Source organism: Saccoglossus kowalevskii, chromosome 17 (genome assembly GCF_978046115.1).
Source record: "Saccoglossus kowalevskii chromosome 17, keSacKowa6.1, whole genome shotgun sequence".
NCBI lineage: Eukaryota > Metazoa > Hemichordata > Enteropneusta > Harrimaniidae > Saccoglossus > Saccoglossus kowalevskii.
Genome location: NC_140657.1, coordinates 4941528 through 4968884, shown reverse-complemented (window position 1 = coordinate 4968884; position 27357 = coordinate 4941528). Strand labels below are relative to the sequence as shown.

The following is a 27357-nucleotide window of genomic DNA, read 5'->3' as shown; positions in this document are numbered from 1 at the left end:
GAAATTTACATACGCCTTGCATGGGCAATGTGCGAGATATCCGCGCTTTTAGTGACACACAGAAATAGCGTCATATTGAACTATTAATTGACAGCACTAAAATCATTTTGTATTGGCCGGGAATAGAACCCGGGCGTCCCGCGTGGCAGGCGAGAATTCTACCACTGAACCACCAATGCGATATGTTGTTGTTCCATCACGGACATTTCAGGAAATATTGAATTTTATGTGACATAATGCAGATTAAGTTAGTATCAGTACTCGATAATGTAGATTCCATATATATACAAATAATCTAGTCAGTTGTTTCCACCTGAAATTTACATACGTCTCGCATGGGCAATGTGCGAGATTTCCGCGCTTTTAGTGACACACAGAAATGACGTCATATTGAACTATTAATTGACAGCACCAAAATCATTTTGCATTGGCCGGGAATCTACCACTGAACCACCAATGCGATATGTTGTTGTTCCATCACGGACATTTCAGGAAATATTGAATTTTATGTGACATAATGCAGATTAAGTTAGTATCAGAACTCGATAATGTAGATTCCATATCTATACAAATAATCTAGTCAGTTGTTTCCACCTGAAATTTACATACGTCTCGCATGGGCAATGTGCGAGATTTCCGCGCTTTTAGTGACACACAGAAATGACGTCATATTGAACTATTAATTGACAGCACCAAAATCATTTTGCATAGGCCGGGAATCTACCACTGAACCACCAATGCGATATGTTGTTGTTCCATCACGGACATTTCAGGAAATATAGAATTTTATGTGACATAATGCATATTAAGTTAGTATCAGAACTCGATAATGTAGATTCCATAGCAATACAAATAATCTAGTCAGTTGTTTCCACCTGAAATTTACATACGCCTTGCATGGGCAATGTGCGAGATATCCGCGCTTTTAGTGACATACTGAAATGACGTCATATTGAACTATTAATTGACAGCACCAAAATCATTTTGCATAGGCCGGGAATCTACCACTGAACCACCAATGCGATATGTTGTTGTTCCATCACGGACATTTCAGGAAATATTGAATTTTATGTGACATAATGCAGATTAAGTTAGTATCAGAACTCGATAATGTAGATTCCATATCTATACAAATAATCTAGTCAGTTGTTTCCACCTGAAATTTACATACGCCTTGCATGGGCAATGTGCGAGATATCCGCGCTTTTAGTGACATACAGAAATAGCATCATATTGAACTATTAATTGACAGCACCAAAATCATTTTGCATTGGCCGGGAATCGAACCCGGGCCTCCCGCGTGGCAGGCGAGAATTCTACCACAGAACCACCAATGCGATATGTTGTTGTTCCATCACGGACATTTCAGGAAATATTGAATTTTATGTGACATAATGCAGATTAAGTTAGTATCAGTACTCGATATTGTAGATTCCATATCTATACAAATAATCTAGTCAGTTGTTTCCACCTGAAATTTACATACGTCTCGCATGGGCAATGTGCGAGATTTCCGCGCTTTTAGTGACACACAGAAATAACGTCATATTGAACTATTAATTGACAGCACCAAAATCATTTTGCATTGGCCGGGAATCGAACCCGGGCCTCCCGCGTGGCAGGCGAGAATTCTACCACTGAACCACCAATGCGATATGTTGTTGTTCCATCACGGACATTTCAGGAAGCATTGAATTTTATGTGACATAATGCAGATTAAGTTAGTATCAGAACGCGATAATGTAGATTCCATATCTATTCAAATAATCTAGTCAGTTGTTTCCACCTGAAATTTACATACGTCTCGCATGGGCTATGTGCGAGATTTCCGCGCTTTTAGTGACACACAGAAATGACGTGATATTGAACTATTAATTGACAGCACCAAAATCATTTTGCATGGCCGGGAATCTACCACTGAACCACCAATGCGATATGTTGTTGTTCCATCACGGACATTTCAGGAAATATTGAATTTTATGTGACATAATGCAGATTAAGTTAGTATCAGAACTCGATAATGTAGATTCCATATCTATACAAATAATCTAGTCAGTTGTTTCCACCTGAAATTTACATACGCCTTGCATGGGCAATGTGCGAGATATCCGCGCTTTTAGTGACATACAGAAATAGCATCATATTGAACTATTAATTGACAGCACCAAAATCATTTTGCATTGGCCGGGAATCTACCACTGAACCACCAATGCGATATGTTGTTGTTCCATCACGGACATTTCAGGAAATATTGAATTTTATGTGACATAATGCAGATTAAGTTAGTATCAGAACTCGATAATGTAGATTCCATATCTATACAAATAATCTAGTCAGTTGTTTCCACCTGAAATTTACATACGCCTTGCATGGGCAATGTGCGAGATATCCGCGCTTTTAGTGACATACAGAAATAGCATCATATTGAACTATTAATTGACAGCACCAAAATCATTTTGCATTGGCCGGGAATCGAACCCGGGCCTCCCGCGTGGCAGGCGAGAATTCTACCACAGAACCACCAATGCGATATGTTGTTGTTCCATCACGGACATTTCAGGAAATATTGAATTTTATGTGACATAATGCAGATTAAGTTAGTATCAGTACTCGATATTGTAGAATCCATATCTATACAAATAATCTAGTCAGTTGTTTCCACCTGAAATTTACATACGTCTCGCATGGGCAATGTGCGAGATTTCCGCGCTTTTAGTGACACACAGAAATAACGTCATATTGAACTATTAATTGACAGCACCAAAATCATTTTGCATTGGCCGGGAATCGAACCCGGGCCTCCCGCATGGCAGGCGAGAATTCTACCACTGAACCACCAATGCGATATGTTGTTGATCCATCATGGACATTTCAGAAAATATTAAATTTTATGTGACATAATGCAGATTAAGTTAGTATCAGTACTCGATAATGTAGATTCCATATATATACAAATAATCTAGTCAGTTGTTTCCACCTGAAATTTACATACGTCTCGCATGGGCAATGTGCGAGATTTCCGCGCTTTTAGTGACACACAGAAATGACGTCATATTGAACTATTAATTGACAGCACCAAAATCATTTTGCATAGGCCGGGAATCTACCACTGAACCACCAATGTGATATGTTGTTGTTCCATCTCGGACATTTCAGGAAATATTGAATTTTATGTGACATAATGCAGATTAAGTTAGTATCAGAACTCGATAATGTAGATTCCATATCTATACAAATAATCTAGTCAGTTGTTTCCACCTGAAATTTACATACGCCTTGCATGGGCAATGTGCGAGATATCCGCGCTTTTAGTGACATACAGAAATAGCGTCATATTGAACTATTAATTGACAGCACCAAAATCATTTTGCATAGGCCGGGAATCTACCACTGAACCACCAATGCGATATGTTGTTGTTCCATCACGGACATTTCAGGAAATATTGAATTTTATGTGACATAATGCAGATTAAGTTAGTATCAGAACTCGATAATGTAGATTCCATATCTATACAAATAATCTAGTCAGTTGTTTCCACCTGAAATTTACATACGCCTTGCATGGGCAATGTGCGAGATATCCGCGCTTTTAGTGACATACAGAAATAGCATCATATTGAACTATTAATTGACAGCACCAAAATCATTTTGCATTGGCCGGGAATCGAACCCGGGCCTCCCGCGTGGCAGGCGAGAATTCTACCACAGAACCACCAATGCGATATGTTGTTGTTCCATCACGGACATTTCAGGAAATATTGAATTTTATGTGACATAATGCAGATTAAGTTAGTATCAGTACTCGATATTGTAGATTCCATATCTATACATATAATCTAGTCAGTTGTTTCCACCTGAAATTTACATACGTCTCGCATGGGCAATGTGCGAGATTTCCGCGCTTTTAGTGACACACAGAAATAACGTCATATTGAACTATTAATTGACAGCACCAAAATCATTTTGAATTGGCCGGGAATCGAACCCGGGCCTCCCGCGTGGCAGGCGAGAATTCTACCACTGAACCACCAATGCGAGATGTTGTTGATCCATCACGGACATTTCAGAAAATATTAAATTTTATGTGACATAATGCAGATTAAGTTAGTATCAGTACTCGATAATAGAGATTCCATATATATACAAATAATCTAGTCAGTTGTTTCCACCTGAAATTTACATACGTCTCGCATGGGCTATGTGCGAGATTTCCGCGCTTTTAGTGACACACAGAAATGACGTGATATTGAACTATTAATTGACAGCACCAAAATCATTTTGCATGGCCGGGAATCTACCACTGAACCACCAATGCGATATGTTGTTGTTCCATCACGGACATTTCAGGAAATATTGAATTTTATGTGACATAATGCAGATTAAGTTAGTATCAGAACTCGATAATGTAGATTCCATATCTATACAAATAATCTAGTCAGTTGTTTCCACCTGAAATTTACATACGCCTTGCATGGGCAATGTGCGAGATATCCGCGCTTTTAGTGACATACAGAAATAGCGTCATATTGAACTATTAATTGACAGCACCAAAATCATTTTGCATTGGCCGGGAATCGAACCCGGGCCTCCCGCATGGCAGGCGAGAATTCTACCACTGAACCACCAATGCGATATGCTGTTGATCCATCATGGACATTTCAGAAAATATTAAATTTTATGTGACATAATGCAGATTAAGTTAGTATCAGTACTCGATAATGTAGATTCCATATATATACAAATAATCTAGTCAGTTGTTTCCACCTGAAATTTACATACGTCTCGCATGGGCAATGTGCGAGATTTCCGCGCTTTTAGTGACACACAGAAATGACGTCATATTGATCTATTAATTGACAGCACCAAAATCATTTTGCATAGGCCGGGAATCTACCACTGAACCACTAATGTGATATGTTGTTGTTCCATCTCGGACATTTCAGGAAATATTGAATTTTATGTGACATAATGCAGATTAAGTTAGTATCAGAACTCGATAATGTAGATTCCATATCTATACAAATAATCTAGTCAGTTGTTTCCACCTGAAATTTACATACGCCTTGCATGGGCAATGTGCGAGATATCCGCGCTTTTAGTGACATACAGAAATAGCGTCATATTGAACTATTAATTGACAGCACCAAAATCATTTTGCATAGGCCGGGAATCTACCACTGAACCACCAATGCAATATGTTGCTGTTCCATCACGGACATTTCAGGAAATATTGAATTTTATGTGACATAATGCAGATTAAGTTAGTATCAGAACTCGATAATGTAGATTCCATATCTATACAAATAATCTAGTCAGTTGTATCCACCTGAAATTTACATACGCCTTGCATGGGCAATGTGCGAGATATCCGCGCTTTTAGTGACATACAGAAATAGCATCATATTGAACTATTAATTGACAGCACCAAAATCATTTTGCATTGGCCGGTAATCGAACCCGGGCGTCCCGCGTGGCAGGCGAGAATTCTACCACAGAACCACCAATGCGATATGTTGTTGTTCCATCACGGACATTTCAGGAAATATTGAATTTTATGTGACATAATGCAGATTAAGTTAGTATCAGTACTCGATATTGTAGATTCCATATCTATACAAATAATCTAGTCAGTTGTTTCCACCTGAAATTTACATACGTCTCGCATGGGCAATGTGCGAGATTTTCGCGCTTTTAGTGACACACAGAAATAACGTCATATTGAACTATTAATTGACATCACCAAAATCATTTTGCATTGGCCGGGAATCGAATCCGGGCCTCCCGCGTGGCAGGCGAGAATTCTACCACTGAACCACCAATGCGAGATGTTGTTGATCCATCACGGACATTTCAGAAAATATTAAATTTTATGTGACATAATGCAGATTAAGTTAGTATCAGTACTCGATAATATAGATTCCATATATATACAAATAATCTAGTCAGTTGTTTCCACCTGAAATTTACATACGTCTCGCATGGGCTATGTGCGAGATTTCCGCGCTTTTAGTGACACACAGAAATGACGTGATATTGAACTATTCATTGACAGCACCAAAATCATTTTGCATGGCCGGGAATCTACCACTGAACCACCAATGCGATATGTTGTTGTTCCATCACGGACATTTCAGGAAATATTGAATTTTATGTGACATAATGCAGATTAAGTTAGTATCAGAACTCGATAATGTAGATTCCATATCTATACAAATAATCTAGTCAGTTGTTTCCACCTGAAATTTTCATACGCCTTGCATGGGCAATGTGCGAGATATCCGCGCTTTTAGTGACATACAGAAATAGCGTCATATTGAACTATTAATTGACAGCACCAAAATCATTTTGCATTGGCCGGGAATCGAACCCGGGCCTCCCGCGTGGCAGGCGAGAATTCTACCACTGAACCACCAATGCGATATGTTGTTGTTCCATCACGGACATTTCAGGAAATATTGAATTTTATGTGACATAATGCAGATCAAGTTAGTATCAGAACGCGATAATGTAGATTCCATATCTATACAGATAATCTAGTCAGTTGTTTCCACCTGAAATTTACATATGTCTCGCACAGACAATGTGCGAGATATCCGCGCTTTTAGTGACATACAGAAATAGCGTCATATTGAACTATTAATTGACAGCACCAAAATCATTTTGCATTGGCCGGGAATCGAACCCGGGCCTCCCGCGTGGCAGGCGAGAATTCTACCACTGAACCACCAATGCGATATGTTGTTGATCCATCACGGACATTTCAGAAAATATTAAATTTTATGTGACATAATGCAGATTAAGTTAGTATCAGTACTCGATAATGTAGATTCCATATATATACAAATAATCTAGTCAGTTGTTTCCACCTGAAATTTACAAACGCCTTGCATGGGCAATGTGCGAGATATCCGCGCTTTTAGTGACACACAGAAATAGCGTCATATTGAACTATTAATTGACAGCACTAAAATCATTTTGTATTGGCCGGGAATAGAACCCGGGCGTCCCGCGTGGCAGGCGAGAATTCTACCACTGAACCACCAATGCGATATGTTGTTGTTCCATCACGGACATTTCAGGAAATATTGAATTTTATGTGACATAATGCAGATTAAGTTAGTATCAGTACTCGATAATGTAGATTCCATATATATACAAATAATCTAGTCAGTTGTTTCCACCTGAAATTTACATACGTCTCGCATGGGCAATGTGCGAGATTTCCGCGCTTTTAGTGACACACAGAAATGACGTCATATTGAACTATTAATTGACAGCACCAAAATCATTTTGCATTGGCCGGGAATCTACCACTGAACCACCAATGCGATATGTTGTTGTTCCATCACTGACATTTCAGGAAATATAGAATTTTATGTGACATAATGCATATTAAGTTAGTATCAGAACTCGATAATGTAGATTCCATATCAATACAAATAATCTAGTCAGTTGTTTCCACCTGAAATTTACATACGCCTTGCATGGGCAATGTGCGAGATATCCGCGCTTTTAGTGACATACAGAAATGACGTCATATTGAACTATTAATTGACAGCACCAAAATCATTTTGCATAGGCCGGGAATCTACCACTGAACCACCAATGCGATATGTTGTTGTTCCATCACGGACATTTCAGGAAATATTGAATTTTATGTGACATAATGCAGATTAAGTTAGTATCAGAACTCGATAATGTAGATTCCATATCTATTCAAATAATCTAGTCAGTTGTTTCCACCTGAAATTTACATACGCCTTGCATGGGCAATGTGCGAGATATCCGCGCTTTTAGTGACATACAGAAATAGCATCATATTGAACTATTAATTGACAGCACCAAAATCATTTTGCATTGGCCGGGAATCGAACCCGGGCCTCCCGCATGGCAGGCGAGAATTCTACCACTGAACCACCAATGCGCTATGTTTTTGTTCCATCACGGACATTTCAGGAAATATTGAATTTTATGTGACTTAATGCAGATTAAGATAGTATCAGTACTCGACAATGTAGATTCCATATCTATACAAATAATCTAGTCAGTTTTTCCTCCTGAAAATTACATATGTCTCGCATGGGCAATGTGCGAGATTTCCGCGCTTTTAGTGACACACAGAAATGACGTGATATTGAACTATTCATTGACAGCACCAAAATCATTTTGCATGGCCGGGAATCTACCACTGAACCACCAATGCGATATGTTGTTGTTCCATCACGGACATTTCAGGAAATATTGAATTTTATGTGACATAATGCAGATTAAGTTAGTATCAGAACTCGATAATGTAGATTCCATATCTATACAAATAATCTAGTCAGTTGTTTCCACCTGAAATTTACATACGCCTTGCATGGGCAATGTGCGAGATATCCGCGCTTTTAGTGACATACAGAAATAGCGTCATATTGAACTATTAATTGACAGCACCAAAATCATTTTGCATTGGCCGGGAATCGAACCCGGGCCTCCCGCGTGGCAGGCGAGAATTCTACCACTGAACCACCAATGCGATATGTTGTTGTTCCATCACGGACATTTCAGGAAATATTGAATTTTATGTGACATAATGCAGATCAAGTTAGTATCAGAACGCGATAATGTAGATTCCATATCTATACAGATAATCTAGTCAGTTGTTTCCACCTGAAATTTACATATGTCTCGCACAGACAATGTGCGAGATATCCGCGCTTTTAGTGACATACAGAAATAGCGTCATATTGAACTATTAATTGACAGCACCAAAATCATTTTGCATTGGCCGGGAATCGAACCCGGGCCTCCCGCGTGGCAGGCGAGAATTCTACCACTGAACCACCAATGCGATATGTTGTTGATCCATCACGGACATTTCAGAAAATATTAAATTTTATGTGACATAATGCAGATTAAGTTAGTATCAGTACTCGATAATGTAGATTCCATATATATACAAATAATCTAGTCAGTTGTTTCCACCTGAAATTTACAAACGCCTTGCATGGGCAATGTGCGAGATATCCGCGCTTTTAGTGACACACAGAAATAGCGTCATATTGAACTATTAATTGACAGCACTAAAATCATTTTGTATTGGCCGGGAATAGAACCCGGGCGTCCCGCGTGGCAGGCGAGAATTCTACCACTGAACCACCAATGCGATATGTTGTTGTTCCATCACGGACATTTCAGGAAATATTGAATTTTATGTGACATAATGCAGATTAAGTTAGTATCAGTACTCGATAATGTAGATTCCATATATATACAAATAATCTAGTCAGTTGTTTCCACCTGAAATTTACATACGTCTCGCATGGGCAATGTGCGAGATTTCCGCGCTTTTAGTGACACACAGAAATGACGTCATATTGAACTATTAATTGACAGCACCAAAATCATTTTGCATTGGCCGGGAATCTACCACTGAACCACCAATGCGATATGTTGTTGTTCCATCACTGACATTTCAGGAAATATAGAATTTTATGTGACATAATGCATATTAAGTTAGTATCAGAACTCGATAATGTAGATTCCATATCAATACAAATAATCTAGTCAGTTGTTTCCACCTGAAATTTACATACGCCTTGCATGGGCAATGTGCGAGATATCCGCGCTTTTAGTGACATACAGAAATGACGTCATATTGAACTATTAATTGACAGCACCAAAATCATTTTGCATAGGCCGGGAATCTACCACTGAGCCACCAATGCGATATGTTGTTGTTCCATCACGGACATTTCAGGAAATATTGAATTTTATGTGACATAATGCAGATTAAGTTAGTATCAGAACTCGATAATGTAGATTCCATATCTATTCAAATAATCTAGTCAGTTGTTTCCACCTGAAATTTACATACGCCTTGCATGGGCAATGTGCGAGATATCCGCGCTTTTAGTGACATACAGAAATAGCATCATATTGAACTATTAATTGACAGCACCAAAATCATTTTGCATTGGCCGGGAATCGAACCCGGGCCTCCCGCGTGGCAGGCGAGAATTCTACCACAGAACCACCAATGCGATATGTTGTTGTTCCATCACGGACATTTCAGGAAATATTGAATTTTATGTGACATAATGCAGATTAAGTTAATATCAGTACTCGATATTGTAGATTCCATATCTATACAAATAATCTCGTCAGTTGTTTCCACCTGAAATTTACATATATTCTCACACAGACAATGTGCGAGGTTTCCGCGCTTTTAGTGACACACAGAAATAACGTCATATTGAACTATTAATTGACAGCACCAAAATCATTTTGCATTGGCCGGGAATCGAACCCGGGCCTCCCGCGTGGCAGGCGAGAATTCTACCACTGAACCACCAATGCGATATGTTGTTGATCCATCATGGACATTTCAGAAAATATTAAATTTTATGTGACATAATGCAGATTAAGTTAGTATCAGTACTCGATAATGTAGATTCCAAATATATACAAATAATCTAGTCAGTTGTTTCCACCTGAAATTTACATACGTATCGCATGGGCAATGTGCAAGATTTCCGCGCTTTTAGTGACACACAGAAATGACGTCATATTGAACTATTAATTTACAGCACCAAAATCATTTTGCATAGGCCGGGAATCTACCACTGAACCACCAATGCGATATGTTGTTGTTCCATCACGGACATTTCAGGAAATATTGAATTTTATGTGACATAATGCAGATTAAGTTAGTATCAGAACTCGATAATGTAGATTCCATATCTATACAAATAATCTAGTCAGTTGTTTCCACCTGAAATTTACATACGCCTTGCATGGGCAATGTGCGAGATATCCGCGCTTTTAGTGACATACAGAAATAGCATCATATTGAACTATTAATTGACAGCACCAAAATCATTTTGCATTGGCCGGGAATCGAACCCGGGCCTCCCGCGTGGCAGGCGAGAATTCTACCACAGAACCACCAATGCGATATGTTGTTGTTCCATCACGGACATTTCAGGAAATATTGAATTTTATGTGACATAATGCAGATTAAGTTAGTATCAGTACTCGATATTGTAGAATCCATATCTACACAAATAATCTAGTCAGTTGTTTCCACCTGAAATTTACATACGTCTCGCATGGGCAATGTGCGAGATTTCCGCGCTTTTAGTGACACACAGAAATAACGTCATATTGAACTATTAATTGACAGCACCAAAATCATTTTGCATTGGCCGGGAATCGAACCCGGGCCTCCCGCATGGCAGGCGAGAATTCTACCACTGAACCACCAATGCGATATGTTGTTGTTCCATCACGGACATTTCAGGAAATATTGAATTTTATGTGACATAATGCAGATTAAGTTAGTATCAGAACTCGATAATGTAGATTCCATATCTATACAAATAATCTAGTCAGTTGTATCCACCTGAAATTTACATACGCCTTGCATGGGCAATGTGCGAGATATCCGCGCTTTTAGTGACATACAGAAATAGCATCATATTGAACTATTAATTGACAGCACCAAAATCATTTTGCATTGGCCGGGAATCGAACCCGGGCCTCCCGCGTGGCAGGCGAGAATTCTACCACTGAACCACCAATGCGATATGTTGTTGTTCCATCACGGACATTTCAGGAAATATTGAATTTTATGTGACATAATGCAGATTAAGTTAGTATCAGAACTCGATAATGTAGATTCCATATCTATACAAATAATCTAGTCAGTTGTTTCCACCTGAAATTTACATACGCCTTGCATAGGCAATGTGCGAGATATCCGCGCTTTTAGTGACATACAGAAATAGCGTCATATTGAACTATTAATTGACAGCACCAAAATCATTTTGCATTGGCCGGGAATCGAACCCGGGCCTCCCGCGTGGCAGGCGAGAATTCTACCACTGAACCACCAATGCGATATGTTGTTGTTCCATCACGGACATTTCAGGAAATATTGAATTTTATGTGACATAATGCAGATCAAGTTAGTATCAGAACGCGATAATGTAGATTCCATATCTATACAAATAATCTAGTTAGTTGTTTCCACCTGAAATTTACATATGTCTCGCACAGACAATGTGCGAGGTTTCCGCGCTTTTAGTGACACACAGAAATGACGTCATATTGAACTATTAATTGACAGCACCAAAATCATTTTGCATAGGCCGGGAATCTACCACTGAACCACCAATGCGATATGTTGTTGTTCCATCACGGACATTTCAGGAAATATTGAATTTTATGTGACATAATGCAGATTAAGTTAGTATCAGAACTCGATAATGTAGATTCCATATCTATACAAATAATCTAGTCAGTTGTTTCCACCTGAAATTTACATACGCCTTGCATGGGCAATGTGCGAGATATCCGCGCTTTTAGTGACATACAGAAATAGCATCATATTGAACTATTAATTGACAGCACCAAAATCATTTTGCATTGGCCGGGAATCGAACCCGGGCCTCCCGCGTGGCAGGCGAGAATTCTACCACAGAACCACCAATGCGATATGTTGTTGTTCCATCACGGACATTTCAGGAAATATTGAATTTTATGTGACATAATGCAGATTAAGTTAGTATCAGTACTCGATATTGTAGAATCCATATCTATACAAATAATCTAGTCTGTTGTTTCCACCTGAAATTTGCATACGTCTCGCATGGGCAATGTGCGAGATTTCCGCGCTTTTAGTGACACACAGAAATAACGTCATATTGAACTATTAATTGACTGCACCAAAATCATTTTGCATTGGCCGGGAATCGAACCCGGGCCTCCCGCATGGCAGGCGAGAATTCTACCACTGAACCACCAATGCGATATGTTGTTGATCCATCATGGACATTTCAGAAAATATTAAATTTTATGTGACATAATGCAGATTAAGTTAGTATCAGAACTCGATAATGTAGATTCCATATCTATACAAATAATCTAGTCAGTTGTTTCCACCTGAAATTTACATACGCCTTGCATGGGCAATGTGCGAGATATCCGCGCTTTTAGTGACATACAGAAATAGCGTCATATTGAACTATTAATTGACAGCACCAAAATCATTTTGCATTGGCCGGGAATCGAACCCGGGCCTCCCGCGTGGCAGGCGAGAATTCTACCACTGAACCACCAATGCGATATGTTGTTGTTCAATCACGGACATTTCAGGAAATATTGAATTTTATGTGACATAATGCAGATCAAGTTAGTATCAGAACGCGATAATGTAGATTCCATATCTATACAAATAATCTAGTCAGTTGTTTCCACCTGAAATTTACATATGTCTCGCACAGACAATGTGCGAGGTTTCCGCGCTTTTAGTGACACACAGAAATGACGTCATATTGAACTATTAATTGACAGCACCAAAATCATTTTGCATAGGCCGGGAATCTACCACTGAACCACCAATGCGATATGTTGTTGTTCCATCACGGACATTTCAGGAAATATTGAATTTTATGTGACATAATGCAGATTAAGTTAGTATCAGAACTCGATAATGTAGATTCCATATCTATACAAATAATCTAGTCAGTTGTTTCCACCTGAAATTTACATACGCCTTGCATGGGCAATGTGCGAGATATCCGCGCTTTTAGTGACATACAGAAATAGCATCATATTGAACTATTAATTGACAGCACCAAAATCATTTTGCATTGGCCGGGAATCGAACCCGGGCCTCCCGCGTGGCAGGCGAGAATTCTACCACAGAACCACCAATGCGATATGTTGTTGTTCCATCACGGACATTTCAGGAAATATTGAATTTTATGTGACATAATGCAGATTAAGTTAGTATCAGTACTCGATATTGTAGAATCCATATCTATACAAATAATCTAGTCAGTTGTTTCCACCTGAAATTTACATACGTCTCGCATGGGCAATGTGCGAGATTTCCGCGCTTTTAGTGACACACAGAAATGACGTCATATTGAACTATTAATTGACAGCACCAAAATCATTTTGCATAGGCCGGGAATCTACCACTGAACCACCAATGCGATATGTTGTTGTTCCATCTCGGACATTTCAGGAAATATTGAATTTTATGTGACATAATGCAGATTAAGTTAGTATCAGAACTCGATAATGTAGATTCCATATCTATACAAATAATCTAGTCAGTTGTTTCCACCTGAAATTTACATACGCCTTGCATGGGCAATGTGCGAGATATCCGCGCTTTTAGTGACATACAGAAATAGCGTCATATTGAACTATTAATTGACAGCACCAAAATCATTTTGCATAGGCCGGGAATCTACCACTGAACCACCAATGCGATATGTTGTTGTTCCATCACGGACATTTCAGGAAATATTGAATTTTATGTGACATAATGCAGATTAAGTTAGTATCAGAACTCGATAATGTAGATTCCATATCTATACAAATAATCTAGTCAGTTGTATCCACCTGAAATTTACATACGCCTTGCATGGGCAATGTGCGAGATATCCGCGCTTTTAGTGACATACAGAAATAGCATCATATTGAACTATTAATTGACAGCACCAAAATCATTTTGCATTGGCCGGTAATCGAACCCGGGCCTCCCGCGTGGCAGGCGAGAATTCTACCACAGAACCACCAATGCGATATGTTGTTGTTCCATCACGGACATTTCAGGAAATATTGAATTTTATGTGACATAATGCAGATTAAGTTAGTATCAGTACTCGATATTGTAGATTCCATATCTATACAAATAATCTAATCAGTTGTTTCCACCTGAAATTTACATACGTCTCGCATGGGCAATGTGCGAGATTTCCGCGCTTTTAGTGACACACAGAAATAACGTCATATTGAACTATTAATTGACAGCACCAAAATCATTTTGCATTGGCCGGGAATCGAACCCGGGCCTCCCGCGTGGCAGGCGAGAATTCTTCCACTGAACCACCAATGCGAGATGTTGTTGATCCATCACGGACATTTCAGAAAATATTAAATTTTATGTGACATAATGCAGATTAAGTTAGTATCAGTACTCGATAATGTAGATTCCATATATATACAAATAATCTAGTCAGTTGTTTCCACCTGAAATTTACATACGTCTCGCATGGGCTATGTGCGAGATTTCCGCGCTTTTAGTGACACACAGAAATGACGTGATATTGAACTATTAATTGACAGCACCAAAATCATTTTGCATGGCCGGGAATCTACCACTGAACCACCAATGCGATATGTTGTTGTTCCATCACGGACATTTCAGGAAATATTGAATTTTATGTGACATAATGCAGATTAAGTTAGTATCAGAACTCGATAATGTAGATTCCATATCTATACAAATAATCTAGTCAGTTGTTTCCACCTGAAATTTACATACGCCTTGCATGGGCAATGTGCGAGATATCCGCGCTTTTAGTGACATACAGAAATAGCGTCATATTGAACTATTAATTGACAGCACCAAAATCATTTTGCATTGGCCGGGAATCGAACCCGGGCCTCCCGCGTGGCAGGCGAGAATTCTACCACTGAACCACCAATGCGATATGTTGTTGTTCCATCACGGACATTTCAGGAAATATTGAATTTTATGTGACATAATGCAGATCAAGTTAGTATCAGAACGCGATAATGTAGATTCCATATCTATACAAATAATCTAGTCAGTTGTTTCCACCTGAAATATACATATGTCTCGCACAGACAATGTGCGAGGTTTCCGCGCTTTTAGTGACACACAGAAATAACGTCATATTGAACTATTAATTGACAGCACCAAAATCATTTTGCATTGGCCGGGAATCAAACCCGGGCCTCCCGCGTGGCAGGCGAGAATTCTACCACTGAACCACCAATGCGATATGTTGGTGTTCCATCACGGACATTTCAGGAAATATTGAATTTTATGTGACATAATGCAGATTAAGTTAGTATCAGTACTCGATAATGTAGATTCCATATATATACAAATAATCTAGTCAGTTGTTTCCACCTGAAATTTACATACGTCTCGCATGGGCAATGTGCGAGATATCCGCGCTTTTAGTGACATACAGAAATAGCATCATATTGAACTATTAATTGACAGCACCAAAATCATTTTGCATTGGCCGGTAATCGAACCCGGGCCTCCCGCGTGGCAGGCGAGAATTCTACCACTGAACCACCAATGCGATATGTTGTTGATCCATCATGGACATTTCAGAAAATATTAAATTTTATGTGACATAATGCAGATTAAGTTAGTATCAGAACTCGATAATGTAGATTCCATATCTATACAAATAATCTAGTCAGTTGTTTCCACCTGAAATTTACATACGCCTTGCATGGGCAATGTGCGAGATATCCGCGCTTTTAGTGACATACAGAAATAGCGTCATATTGAACTATTAATTGACAGCACCAAAATCATTTTGCATTGGCCGGGAATCGAACCCGGGCCTCCCGCGTGGCAGGCGAGAATTCTACCACTGAACCACCAATGCGATATGTTGTTGTTCCATCACGGACATTTCAGGAAATATTGAATTTTATGTGACATAATGCAGATCAAGTTAGTATCAGAACGCGATAATGTAGATTCCATATCTATACAAATAATCTAGTCAGTTGTTTCCACCTGAAATTTACATATGTCTCGCACAGACAATGTGCGAGGTTTCCGCGCTTTTAGTGACACACAGAAATGACGTCATATTGAACTATTAATTGACAGCACCAAAATCATTTTGCATAGGCCGGGAATCTACCACTGAACCACCAATGCGATATGTTGTTGTTCCATCACGGACATTTCAGGAAATATTGAATTTTATGTGACATAATGCAGATTAAGTTAGTATCAGAACTCGATAATGTAGATTCCATATCTATACAAATAATCTAGTCAGTTGTTTCCACCTGAAATTTACATACGCCTTGCATGGGCAATGTGCGAGATATCCGCGCTTTTAGTGACATACAGAAATAGCATCATATTGAACTATTAATTGACAGCACCAAAATCATTTTGCATTGGCCGGGAATCGAACCCGGGCCTCCCGCGTGGCAGGCGAGAATTCTACCACAGAACCACCAATGCGATATGTTGTTGTTCCATCACGGACATTTCAGGAAATATTGAATTTTATGTGACATAATGCAGATTAAGTTAGTATCAGTACTCGATATTGTAGAATCCATATCTATACAAATAATCTAGTCAGTTGTTTCCACCTGAAATTTACATACGTCTCGCATGGGCAATGTGCGAGATTTCCGCGCTTTTAGTGACACACAGAAATAACGTCATATTGAACTATTAATTGACAGCACCAAAATCATTTTGCATTGGCCGGGAATCGAACCCGGGCCTCCCGCATGGCAGGCGAGAATTCTACCACTGAACCACCAATGCGATATGTTGTTGATCCATCAAGGACATTTCAGAAAATATTAAATTTTATGTGACATAATGCAGATTAAGTTAGTATCAGTACACGATAATGTAGATTCCATATATATACAAATAATCTAGTCAGTTGTTTCCACCTGAAATTTACATACGTCTCGCATGGGCAATGTGCGAGATTTCCGCGCTTTTAGTGACACACAAAAATGACGTCATATTGAACTATTAATTGACAGCACCAAAATCATTTTGCATAGGCCGGGAATCTACCACTGAACCACCAATGCGATATGTTGTTGTTCCATCTCGGACATTTCAGGAAATATTGAATTTTATGTGACATAATGCAGATTAAGTTAGTATCAGAACTCGATAATGTAGATTCCATATCTATACAAATAATCTAGTCAGTTGTTTCCACCTGAAATTTACATACGCCTTGCATGGGCAATGTGCGAGATATCCGCGCTTTTAGTGACATACAGAAATAGCGTCATATTGAACTATTAATTGACAGCACCAAAATCATTTTGCATAGGCCGGGAATCTACCACTGAACCACCAATGCGATATGTTGTTGTTCCATCACGGACATTTCAGGAAATATTGAATTTTATGTGACATAATGCAGATTAAGTTAGTATCAGAACTCGATAATGTAGATTCCATATCTATACAAATAATCTAGTCAGTTGTATACACCTGAAATTTACATACGCCTTGCATGGGCAATGTGCGAGATATCCGCGCTTTTAGTGACATACAGAAATAGCATCATATTGAACTATTAATTGACAGCACCAAAATCATTTTGCATTGGCCGGTAATCGAACCCGGGCCTCCCGCGTGGCAGGCGAGAATTCTACCACAGAACCACCAATGCGATATGTTGTTGTTCCATCACGGACATTTCAGGAAATATTGAATTTTATGTGACATAATGCAGATTAAGTTAGTATCAGTACTCGATATTGTAGATTCCATATCTATACAAATAATCTAATCAGTTGTTTCCACCTGAAATTTACATACGTCTCGCATGGGCAATGTGCGAGATTTCCGCGCTTTTAGTGACACACAGAAATAACGTCATATTGAACTATTAATTGACAGCACCAAAATCATTTTGCATTGGCCGGGAATCGAACCCGGGCCTCCCGCGTGGCAGGCGAGAATTCTACCACTGAACCACCAATGCGAGATGTTGTTGATCCATCACGGACATTTCAGAAAATATTAAATTTTATGTGACATAATGCAGATTAAGTTAGTATCAGTACTCGATAATGTAGATTCCATATATATACAAATAATCTAGTCAGTTGTTTCCACCTGAAATTTACATACGTCTCGCATGGGCTATGTGCGAGATTTCCGCGCTTTTAGTGACATACAGAAATAGCATCATATTGAACTATTAATTGACAGCACCAAAATCATTTTGCATTGGCCGGTAATCGAACCCGGGCCTCCCGCGTGGCAGGCGAGAATTCTACCACTGAACCACCAATGCGATATGTTGTTGATCCATCATGGACATTTCAGAAAATATTAAATTTTATGTGACATAATGCAGATTAAGTTAGTATCAGAACTCGATAATGTAGATTCCATATCTATACAAATAATCTAGTCAGTTGTTTCCACCTGAAATTTACATACGCCTTGCATGGGCAATGTGCGAGATATCCGCGCTTTTAGTGACATACAGAAATAGCGTCATATTGAACTATTAATTGACAGCACCAAAATCATTTTGCATTGGCCGGGAATCGAACCCGGGCCTCCCGCGTGGCAGGCGAGAATTCTACCACTGAACCACCAATGCGATATGTTGTTGTTCCATCACGGACATTTCAGGAAATATTGAATTTTATGTGACATAATGCAGATCAAGTTAGTATCAGAACGCGATAATGTAGATTCCATATCTATACAAATAATCTAGTCAGTTGTTTCCACCTGAAATTTACATATGTCTCGCACAGACAATGTGCGAGGTTTCCGCGCTTTTAGTGACACACAGAAATGACGTCATATTGAACTATTAATTGACAGCACCAAAATCATTTTGCATAGGCCGGGAATCTACCACTGAACCACCAATGCGATATGTTGTTGTTCCATCACGGACATTTCAGGAAATATTGAATTTTATGTGACATAATGCAGATTAAGTTAGTATCAGAACTCGATAATGTAGATTCCATATCTATACAAATAATCTAGTCAGTTGTTTCCACCTGAAATTTACATACGCCTTGCATGGGCAATGTGCGAGATTTCCGCGCTTTTAGTGACATACAGAAATAGCATCATATTGAACTATTAATTGACAGCACCAAAATCATTTTGCATTGGCCGGGAATCGAACCCGGGCCTCCCGCGTGGCAGGCGAGAATTCTACCACAGAACCACCAATGCGATATGTTGTTGTTCCATCACGGACATTTCAGGAAATATTGAATTTTATGTGACATAATGCAGATTAAGTTAGTATCAGTACTCGATATTGTAGAATCCATATCTATACAAATAATCTAGTCAGTTGTTTCCACCTGAAATTTACATACGTCTCGCATGGGCAATGTGCGAGATTTCCGCGCTTTTAGTGACACACAGAAATAACGTCATATTGAACTATTAATTGACAGCACCAAAATCATTTTGCATTGGCCGGGAATCGAACCCGGGCCTCCCGCATGGCAGGCGAGAATTCTACCACTGAACCACCAATGCGATATGTTGTTGATCCATCAAGGACATTTCAGAAAATATTAAATTTTATGTGACATAATGCAGATTAAGTTAGTATCAGTACACGATAATGTAGATTCCATATATATACAAATAATCTAGTCAGTTGTTTCCACCTGAAATTTACATACGTCTCGCATGGGCAATGTGCGAGATTTCCGCGCTTTTAGTGACACACAGAAATGACGTCATATTGAACTATTAATTGACAGCACCAAAATCATTTTGCATAGGCCGGGAATCTACCACTGAACCACCAATGCGATATGTTGTTGTTCCATCTCGGACATTTCAGGAAATATTGAATTTTATGTGACATAATGCAGATTAAGTTAGTATCAGAACTCGATAATGTAGATTCCATATCTATACAAATAATCTAGTCAGTTGTTTCCACCTGAAATTTACATACGCCTTGCATGGGCAATGTGCGAGATATCCGCGCTTTTAGTGACATACAGAAATAGCGTCATATTGAACTATTAATTGACAGCACCAAAATCATTTTGCATAGGCCGGGAATCTGCCACTGAACCACCAATGCGATATGTTGTTGTTCCATCACGGACATTTCAGGAAATATTGAATTTTATGTGACATAATGCAGATTAAGTTAGTATCAGAACTCGATAATGTAGATTCCATATCTATACAAATAATCTAGTCAGTTGTATCCACCTGAAATTTACATACGCCTTGCATGGGCAATGTGCGAGATATCCGCGCTTTTAGTGACATACAGAAATAGCATCATATTGAACTATTAATTGACAGCACCAAAATCATTTTGCATTGGCCGGTAATCGAACCCGGGCCTCCCGCGTGGCAGGCGAGAATTCTACCACAGAACCACCAATGCGATATGTTGTTGTTCCATCACGGACATTTCAGGAAATATTGAATTTTATGTGACATAATGCAGATTAAGTTAGTATCAGTACTCGATATTGTAGATTCCATATCTATACAAATAATCTAATCAGTTGTTTCCACCTGAAATTTACATACGTCTCGCATGGGCAATGTGCGAGATTTCCGCGCTTTTAGTGACACACAGAAATAATGTCATATTGAACTATTAATTGACAGCACCAAAATCATTTTGCATTGGCCGGGAATCGAACCCGGGCCTCCCGCGTGGCAGGCGAGAATTCTACCACTGAACCACCAATGCGAGATGTTGTTGATCCATCACGGACATTTCAGAAAATATTAAATTTTATGTGACATAATGCAGATTAAGTTAGTATCAGTACTCGATAATGTAGATTCCATATATATACAAATAATCTAGTCAGTTGTTTCCACCTGAAATTTACATACGCCTTGCATGGGCAATGTGCGAGATATCCGCGCTTTTAGTGACATACAGAAATAGCGTCATATTGAACTATTAATTGACAGCACCAAAATCATTTTGCATTGGCCGGGAATCGAACCCGGGCCTCCCGCGTGGCAGGCGAGAATTCTACCACTGAACCACCAATGCGATATGTTGTTGTTCCATCACGGACATTTCAGGAAATATTGAATTTTATGTGACATAATGCAGATCAAGTTAGTATCAGAACGCGATAATGTAGATTCCATATCTATACAAATAATCTAGTCAGTTGTTTCCACCTGAAATTTACATATGTCTCGCACAGACAATGTGCGAGGTTTCCGCGCTTTTAGTGACACACAGAAATGACGTCATATTGAACTATTAATTGACAGCACCAAAATCATTTTGCATAGGCCGGGAATCTACCACTGAACCACCAATGCGATATGTTGTTGTTCCATCACGGACATTTCAGGAAATATTGAATTTTATGTGACATAATGCAGATTAAGTTAGTATCAGAACTCGATAATGTAGATTCCATATCTATACAAATAATCTAGTCAGTTGTTTCCACCTGAAATTTACATACGCCTTGCATGGGCAATGTGCGAGATATCCGCGCTTTTAGTGACATACAGAAATAGCATCATATTGAACTATTAATTGACAGCACCAAAATCATTTTGCATTGGCCGGGAATCGAACCCGGGCCTCCCGCGTGGCAGGCGAGAATTCTACCACAGAACCACCAATGCGATATGTTGTTGTTCCATCACGGACATTTCAGGAAATATTGAATTTTATGTGACATAATGCAGATTAAGTTAGTATCAGTACTCGATATTGTAGAATCCATATCTATACAAATAATCTAGTCAGTTGTTTCCACCTGAAATTTACATACGTCTCGCATGGGCAATGTGCGAGATTTCCGCGCTTTTAGTGACACACAGAAATAACGTCATATTGAACTATTAATTGACAGCACCAAAATCATTTTGCATTGGCCGGGAATCGAACCCGGGCCTCCCGCATGGCAGGCGAGAATTCTACCACTGAACCACCAATGCGATATGTTGTTGATCCATCAAGGACATTTCAGAAAATATTAAATTTTATGTGACATAATGCAGATTAAGTTAGTATCAGTACACGATAATGTAGATTCCATATATATACAAATAATCTAGTCAGTTGTTTCCACCTGAAATTTACATACGCCTTGCATGGGCAATGTGCGAGATATCCGCGCTTTTAGTGACATACAGAAATAGCGTCATATTGAACTATTAATTGACAGCACCAAAATCATTTTGCATTGGCCGGGAATCGAACCCGGGCCTCCCGCGTGGCAGGCGAGAATTCTACCACTGAACCACCAATGCGATATGTTGTTGTTCCATCACGGACATTTCAGGAAATATTGAATTTTATGTGACATAATGCAGATCAAGTTAGTATCAGAACGCGATAATGTAGATTCCATATCTATACAAATAATCTAGTCAGTTGTTTCCACCTGAAATTTACATATGTCTCGCACAGACAATGTGCGAGGTTTCCGCGCTTTTAGTGACACACAGAAATGACGTCATATTGAACTATTAATTGACAGCACCAAAATCATTTTGCATAGGCCGGGAATCTACCACTGAACCACCAATGCGATATGTTGTTGTTCCATCACGGACATTTCAGGAAATATTGAATTTTATGTGACATAATGCAGATTAAGTTAGTATCAGAACTCGATAATGTAGATTCCATATCTATACAAATAATCTAGTCAGTTGTTTCCACCTGAAATTTACATACGCCTTGCATGGGCAATGTGCGAGATATCCGCGCTTTTAGTGACATACAGAAATAGCATCATATTGAACTATTAATTGACAGCACCAAAATCATTTTGCATTGGCCGGGAATCGAACCCGGGCCTCCCGCGTGGCAGGCGAGAATTCTACCACAGAACCACCAATGCGATATGTTGTTGTTCCATCACGGACATTTCAGGAAATATTGAATTTTATGTGACATAATGCAGATTAAGTTAGTATCAGTACTCGATATTGTAGAATCCATATCTATACAAATAATCTAGTCAGTTGTTTCCACCTGAAATTTACATACGTCTCGCATGGGCAATGTGCGAGATTTCCGCGCTTTTAGTGACACACAGAAATAACGTCATATTGAACTATTAATTGACAGCACCAAAATCATTTTGCATTGGCCGGGAATCGAACCCGGGCCTCCCGCATGGCAGGCGAGAATTCTACCACTGAACCACCAATGCGATATGTTGTTGATCCATCAAGGACATTTCAGAAAATATTAAATTTTATGTGACATAATGCAGATTAAGTTAGTATCAGTACACGATAATGTAGATTCCATATATATACAAATAATCTAGTCAGTTGTTTCCACCTGAAATTTACATACGTCTCGCATGGGCAATGTGCGAGATTTCCGCGCTTTTAGTGACACACAGAAATGACGTCATATTGAACTATTAATTGACAGCACCAAAATCATTTTGCATAGGCCGGGAATCTACCACTGAACCACCAATGCGATATGTTGTTGTTCCATCTCGGACATTTCAGGAAATATTGAATTTTATGTGACATAATGCAGATTAAGTTAGTATCAGAACTCGATAATGTAGATTCCATATCTATACAAATAATCTAGTCAGTTGTTTCCACCTGAAATTTACATACGCCTTGCATGGGCAATGTGCGAGATATCCGCGCTTTTAGTGACATACAGAAATAGCGTCATATTGAACTATTAATTGACAGCACCAAAATCATTTTGCATAGGCCGGGAATCTGCCACTGAACCACCAATGCGATATGTTGTTGTTCCATCACGGACATTTCAGGAAATATTGAATTTTATGTGACATAATGCAGATTAAGTTAGTATCAGAACTCGATAATGTAGATTCCATATCTATACAAATAATCTAGTCAGTTGTATCCACCTGAAATTTACATACGCCTTGCATGGGCAATGTGCGAGATATCCGCGCTTTTAGTGACATACAGAAATAGCATCATATTGAACTATTAATTGACAGCACCAAAATCATTTTGCATTGGCCGGTAATCGAACCCGGGCCTCCCGCGTGGCAGGCGAGAATTCTACCACAGAACCACCAATGCGATATGTTGTTGTTCCATCACGGACATTTCAGGAAATATTGAATTTTATGTGACATAATGCAGATTAAGTTAGTATCAGTACTCGATATTGTAGATTCCATATCTATACAAATAATCTAATCAGTTGTTTCCACCTGAAATTTACATACGTCTCGCATGGGCAATGTGCGAGATTTCCGCGCTTTTAGTGACACACAGAAATAACGTCATATTGAACTATTAATTGACAGCACCAAAATCATTTTGCATTGGCCGGGAATCGAACCCGGGCCTCCCGCGTGGCAGGCGAGAATTCTACCACTGAACCACCAATGCGAGATGTTGTTGATCCATCACGGACATTTCAGAAAATATTAAATTTTATGTGACATAATGCAGATTAAGTTAGTATCAGTACTCGATAATGTAGATTCCATATATATACAAATAATCTAGTCAGTTGTTTCCACCTGAAATTTACATACGTCTCGCATGGGCTATGTGCGAGATTTCCGCGCTTTTAGTGACACACAGAAATGACGTGATATTGAACTATTAATTGACAGCACCAAAATCATTTTGCATGGCCGGGAATCTACCACTGAACCACCAATGCGATATGTTGTTGTTCCATCACGGACATTTCAGGAAATATTGAATTTTATGTGACATAATGCAGATTAAGTTAGTATCAGAACTCGATAATGTAGATTCCATATCTATACAAATAATCTAGTCAGTTGTTTCCACCTGAAATTTACATACGCCTTGCATGGGCAATGTGCGAGATATCCGCGCTTTTAGTGACATACAGAAATAGCGTCATATTGAACTATTAATTGACAGCACCAAAATCATTTTGCATTGGCCGGGAATCGAACCCGGGCCTCCCGCGTGGCAGGCGAGAATTCTACCACTGAACCACCAATGCGATATGTTGTTGTTCCATCACGGACATTTCAGGAAATATTGAATTTTATGTGACATAATGCAGATCAAGTTAGTATCAGAACGCGATAATGTAGATTCCATATCTATACAAATAATCTAGTCAGTTGTTTCCACCTGAAATTTACATATGTCTCGCACAGACAATGTGCGAGGTTTCCGCGCTTTTAGTGACACACAGAAATAACGTCATATTGAACTATTAATTGACAGCACCAAAATCATTTTGCATTGGCCGGGAATCAAACCCGGGCCTCCCGCGTGGCAGGCGAGAATTCTACCACTGAACCACCAATGCGATATGTTGGTGTTCCATCACGGACATTTCAGGAAATATTGAATTTTATGTGACATAATGCAGATTAAGTTAGTATCAGTACTCGATAATGTAGATTCCATATATATACAAATAATCTAGTCAGTTGTTTCCACCTGAAATTTACATACGTCTCGCATGGGCAATGTGCGAGATATCCGCGCTTTTAGTGACATACAGAAATAGCATCATATTGAACTATTAATTGACAGCACCAAAATCATTTTGCATTGGCCGGTAATCGAACCCGGGCCTCCCGCGTGGCAGGCGAGAATTCTACCACAGAACCACCAATGCGATATGTTGTTGTTCCATCACGGACATTTCAGGAAATATTGAATTTTATGTGACATAATGCAGATTAAGTTAGTATCAGTACTCGATATTGTAGATTCCATATCTATACAAATAATCTAGTCAGTTGTTTCCACCTGAAATTTACATACGTCTCGCATGGGCAATGTGCGAGATTTCCGCGCTTTTAGTGACACACAGAAATAACGTCATATTGAACTATTAATTGACAGCACCAAAATCATTTTGCATTGGCCGGGAATCGAACCCGGGCCTCCCGCGTGGCAGGCGAGAATTCTACCACTGAACCACCAATGCGAGATGTTGTTGATCCATCACGGACATTTCAGAAAATATTAAATTTTATGTGACATAATGCAGATTAAGTTAGTATCAGTACTCGATAATGTAGATTCCATATATATACAAATAATCTAGTCAGTTGTTTCCACCTGAAATTTACATACGTCTCGCATGGGCTATGTGCGAGATTTCCGCGCTTTTAGTGACACACAGAAATGACGTGATATTGAACTATTAATTGACAGCACCAAAATCATTTTGCATGGCCGGGAATCTACCACTGAACCACCAATGCGATATGTTGTTGTTCCATCACGGACATTTCAGGAAATATTGAATTTTATGTGACATAATGCAGATTAAGTTAGTATCAGAACTCGATAATGTAGATTCCATATCTATACAAATAATCTAGTCAGTTGTTTCCACCTGAAATTTACATATGTCTCGCACAGACAATGTGCGAGGTTTCCGCGCTTTTAGTGACACACAGAAACAACGTCATATTGAACTATTAATTGACAGCACCAAAATCATTTTGCATTGGCCGGGAATCCAACCCGGGCCCCCCCGCGTGGCATGCGAGAATTCTACCACTGAACCACCAATGCGATATGTTGTTGTTCCATCACGGACATTTCAGGAAATATTGAATTTTATGTGACATAATGCAGATTAAGTTAGTATCAGTACTCGATATTGTAGATTCCATATCTATACAAATAACCTAGTCAGTTGTTTCCACCTGAAATTTACATACGTCTCGCATGGGCAATGTGCGAGATTTCCGCGCTTTTAGTGACACACAGAAATAACGTCATATTGAACTATTAATTGACAGCACAAAATCATTTTGCATAGGCCGGGAATCTACCACTGAACCACCAATGCGATATGTTGTTGTTCCATCACGGAA

At 39.1% G+C, this 27357-nt stretch overlaps 19 non-coding genes across 19 annotated transcripts; all 19 read right to left on the bottom strand.

The window, feature by feature from the left end:
* Nucleotides 1-1581: 1581 nt before the first annotated feature.
* TRNAG-GCC (transfer RNA glycine (anticodon GCC)) lies at nucleotides 1582-1652 on the bottom strand. Its single transcript has one exon. It is a non-coding gene; the product is annotated as a tRNA-Gly (tRNA).
* Nucleotides 1653-6346: 4694 nt separating this feature from the next.
* TRNAG-GCC (transfer RNA glycine (anticodon GCC)) lies at nucleotides 6347-6417 on the bottom strand. Its single transcript has one exon. It is a non-coding gene; the product is annotated as a tRNA-Gly (tRNA).
* A 244-nt stretch (nucleotides 6418-6661) lies between these two features.
* TRNAG-GCC (transfer RNA glycine (anticodon GCC)) lies at nucleotides 6662-6732 on the bottom strand. Its single transcript has one exon. It is a non-coding gene; the product is annotated as a tRNA-Gly (tRNA).
* A 1715-nt stretch (nucleotides 6733-8447) lies between these two features.
* On the bottom strand, nucleotides 8448-8518 carry TRNAG-GCC (transfer RNA glycine (anticodon GCC)). The gene has a single exon. It is a non-coding gene; the product is annotated as a tRNA-Gly (tRNA).
* A 244-nt stretch (nucleotides 8519-8762) lies between these two features.
* TRNAG-GCC (transfer RNA glycine (anticodon GCC)) lies at nucleotides 8763-8833 on the bottom strand. Its single transcript has one exon. It is a non-coding gene; the product is annotated as a tRNA-Gly (tRNA).
* A 1437-nt stretch (nucleotides 8834-10270) lies between these two features.
* Nucleotides 10271-10341, bottom strand: TRNAG-GCC (transfer RNA glycine (anticodon GCC)). The gene has a single exon. It is a non-coding gene; the product is annotated as a tRNA-Gly (tRNA).
* A 1155-nt stretch (nucleotides 10342-11496) lies between these two features.
* Nucleotides 11497-11567, bottom strand: TRNAG-GCC (transfer RNA glycine (anticodon GCC)). The gene has a single exon. It is a non-coding gene; the product is annotated as a tRNA-Gly (tRNA).
* A 244-nt stretch (nucleotides 11568-11811) lies between these two features.
* On the bottom strand, nucleotides 11812-11882 carry TRNAG-GCC (transfer RNA glycine (anticodon GCC)). The gene has a single exon. It is a non-coding gene; the product is annotated as a tRNA-Gly (tRNA).
* Nucleotides 11883-13037: 1155 nt separating this feature from the next.
* Nucleotides 13038-13108, bottom strand: TRNAG-GCC (transfer RNA glycine (anticodon GCC)). Its single transcript has one exon. It is a non-coding gene; the product is annotated as a tRNA-Gly (tRNA).
* Nucleotides 13109-15420: 2312 nt separating this feature from the next.
* Nucleotides 15421-15491, bottom strand: TRNAG-GCC (transfer RNA glycine (anticodon GCC)). Its single transcript has one exon. It is a non-coding gene; the product is annotated as a tRNA-Gly (tRNA).
* An 874-nt stretch (nucleotides 15492-16365) lies between these two features.
* TRNAG-GCC (transfer RNA glycine (anticodon GCC)) lies at nucleotides 16366-16436 on the bottom strand. Its single transcript has one exon. It is a non-coding gene; the product is annotated as a tRNA-Gly (tRNA).
* A 2032-nt stretch (nucleotides 16437-18468) lies between these two features.
* On the bottom strand, nucleotides 18469-18539 carry TRNAG-GCC (transfer RNA glycine (anticodon GCC)). Its single transcript has one exon. It is a non-coding gene; the product is annotated as a tRNA-Gly (tRNA).
* A 559-nt stretch (nucleotides 18540-19098) lies between these two features.
* On the bottom strand, nucleotides 19099-19169 carry TRNAG-GCC (transfer RNA glycine (anticodon GCC)). The gene has a single exon. It is a non-coding gene; the product is annotated as a tRNA-Gly (tRNA).
* A 2032-nt stretch (nucleotides 19170-21201) lies between these two features.
* TRNAG-GCC (transfer RNA glycine (anticodon GCC)) lies at nucleotides 21202-21272 on the bottom strand. The gene has a single exon. It is a non-coding gene; the product is annotated as a tRNA-Gly (tRNA).
* A 244-nt stretch (nucleotides 21273-21516) lies between these two features.
* TRNAG-GCC (transfer RNA glycine (anticodon GCC)) lies at nucleotides 21517-21587 on the bottom strand. Its single transcript has one exon. It is a non-coding gene; the product is annotated as a tRNA-Gly (tRNA).
* A 1155-nt stretch (nucleotides 21588-22742) lies between these two features.
* On the bottom strand, nucleotides 22743-22813 carry TRNAG-GCC (transfer RNA glycine (anticodon GCC)). The gene has a single exon. It is a non-coding gene; the product is annotated as a tRNA-Gly (tRNA).
* A 2032-nt stretch (nucleotides 22814-24845) lies between these two features.
* Nucleotides 24846-24916, bottom strand: TRNAG-GCC (transfer RNA glycine (anticodon GCC)). The gene has a single exon. It is a non-coding gene; the product is annotated as a tRNA-Gly (tRNA).
* Nucleotides 24917-25440: 524 nt separating this feature from the next.
* On the bottom strand, nucleotides 25441-25511 carry TRNAG-GCC (transfer RNA glycine (anticodon GCC)). Its single transcript has one exon. It is a non-coding gene; the product is annotated as a tRNA-Gly (tRNA).
* Nucleotides 25512-26385: 874 nt separating this feature from the next.
* Nucleotides 26386-26456, bottom strand: TRNAG-GCC (transfer RNA glycine (anticodon GCC)). The gene has a single exon. It is a non-coding gene; the product is annotated as a tRNA-Gly (tRNA).
* Nucleotides 26457-27357: the final 901 nt, after the last annotated feature.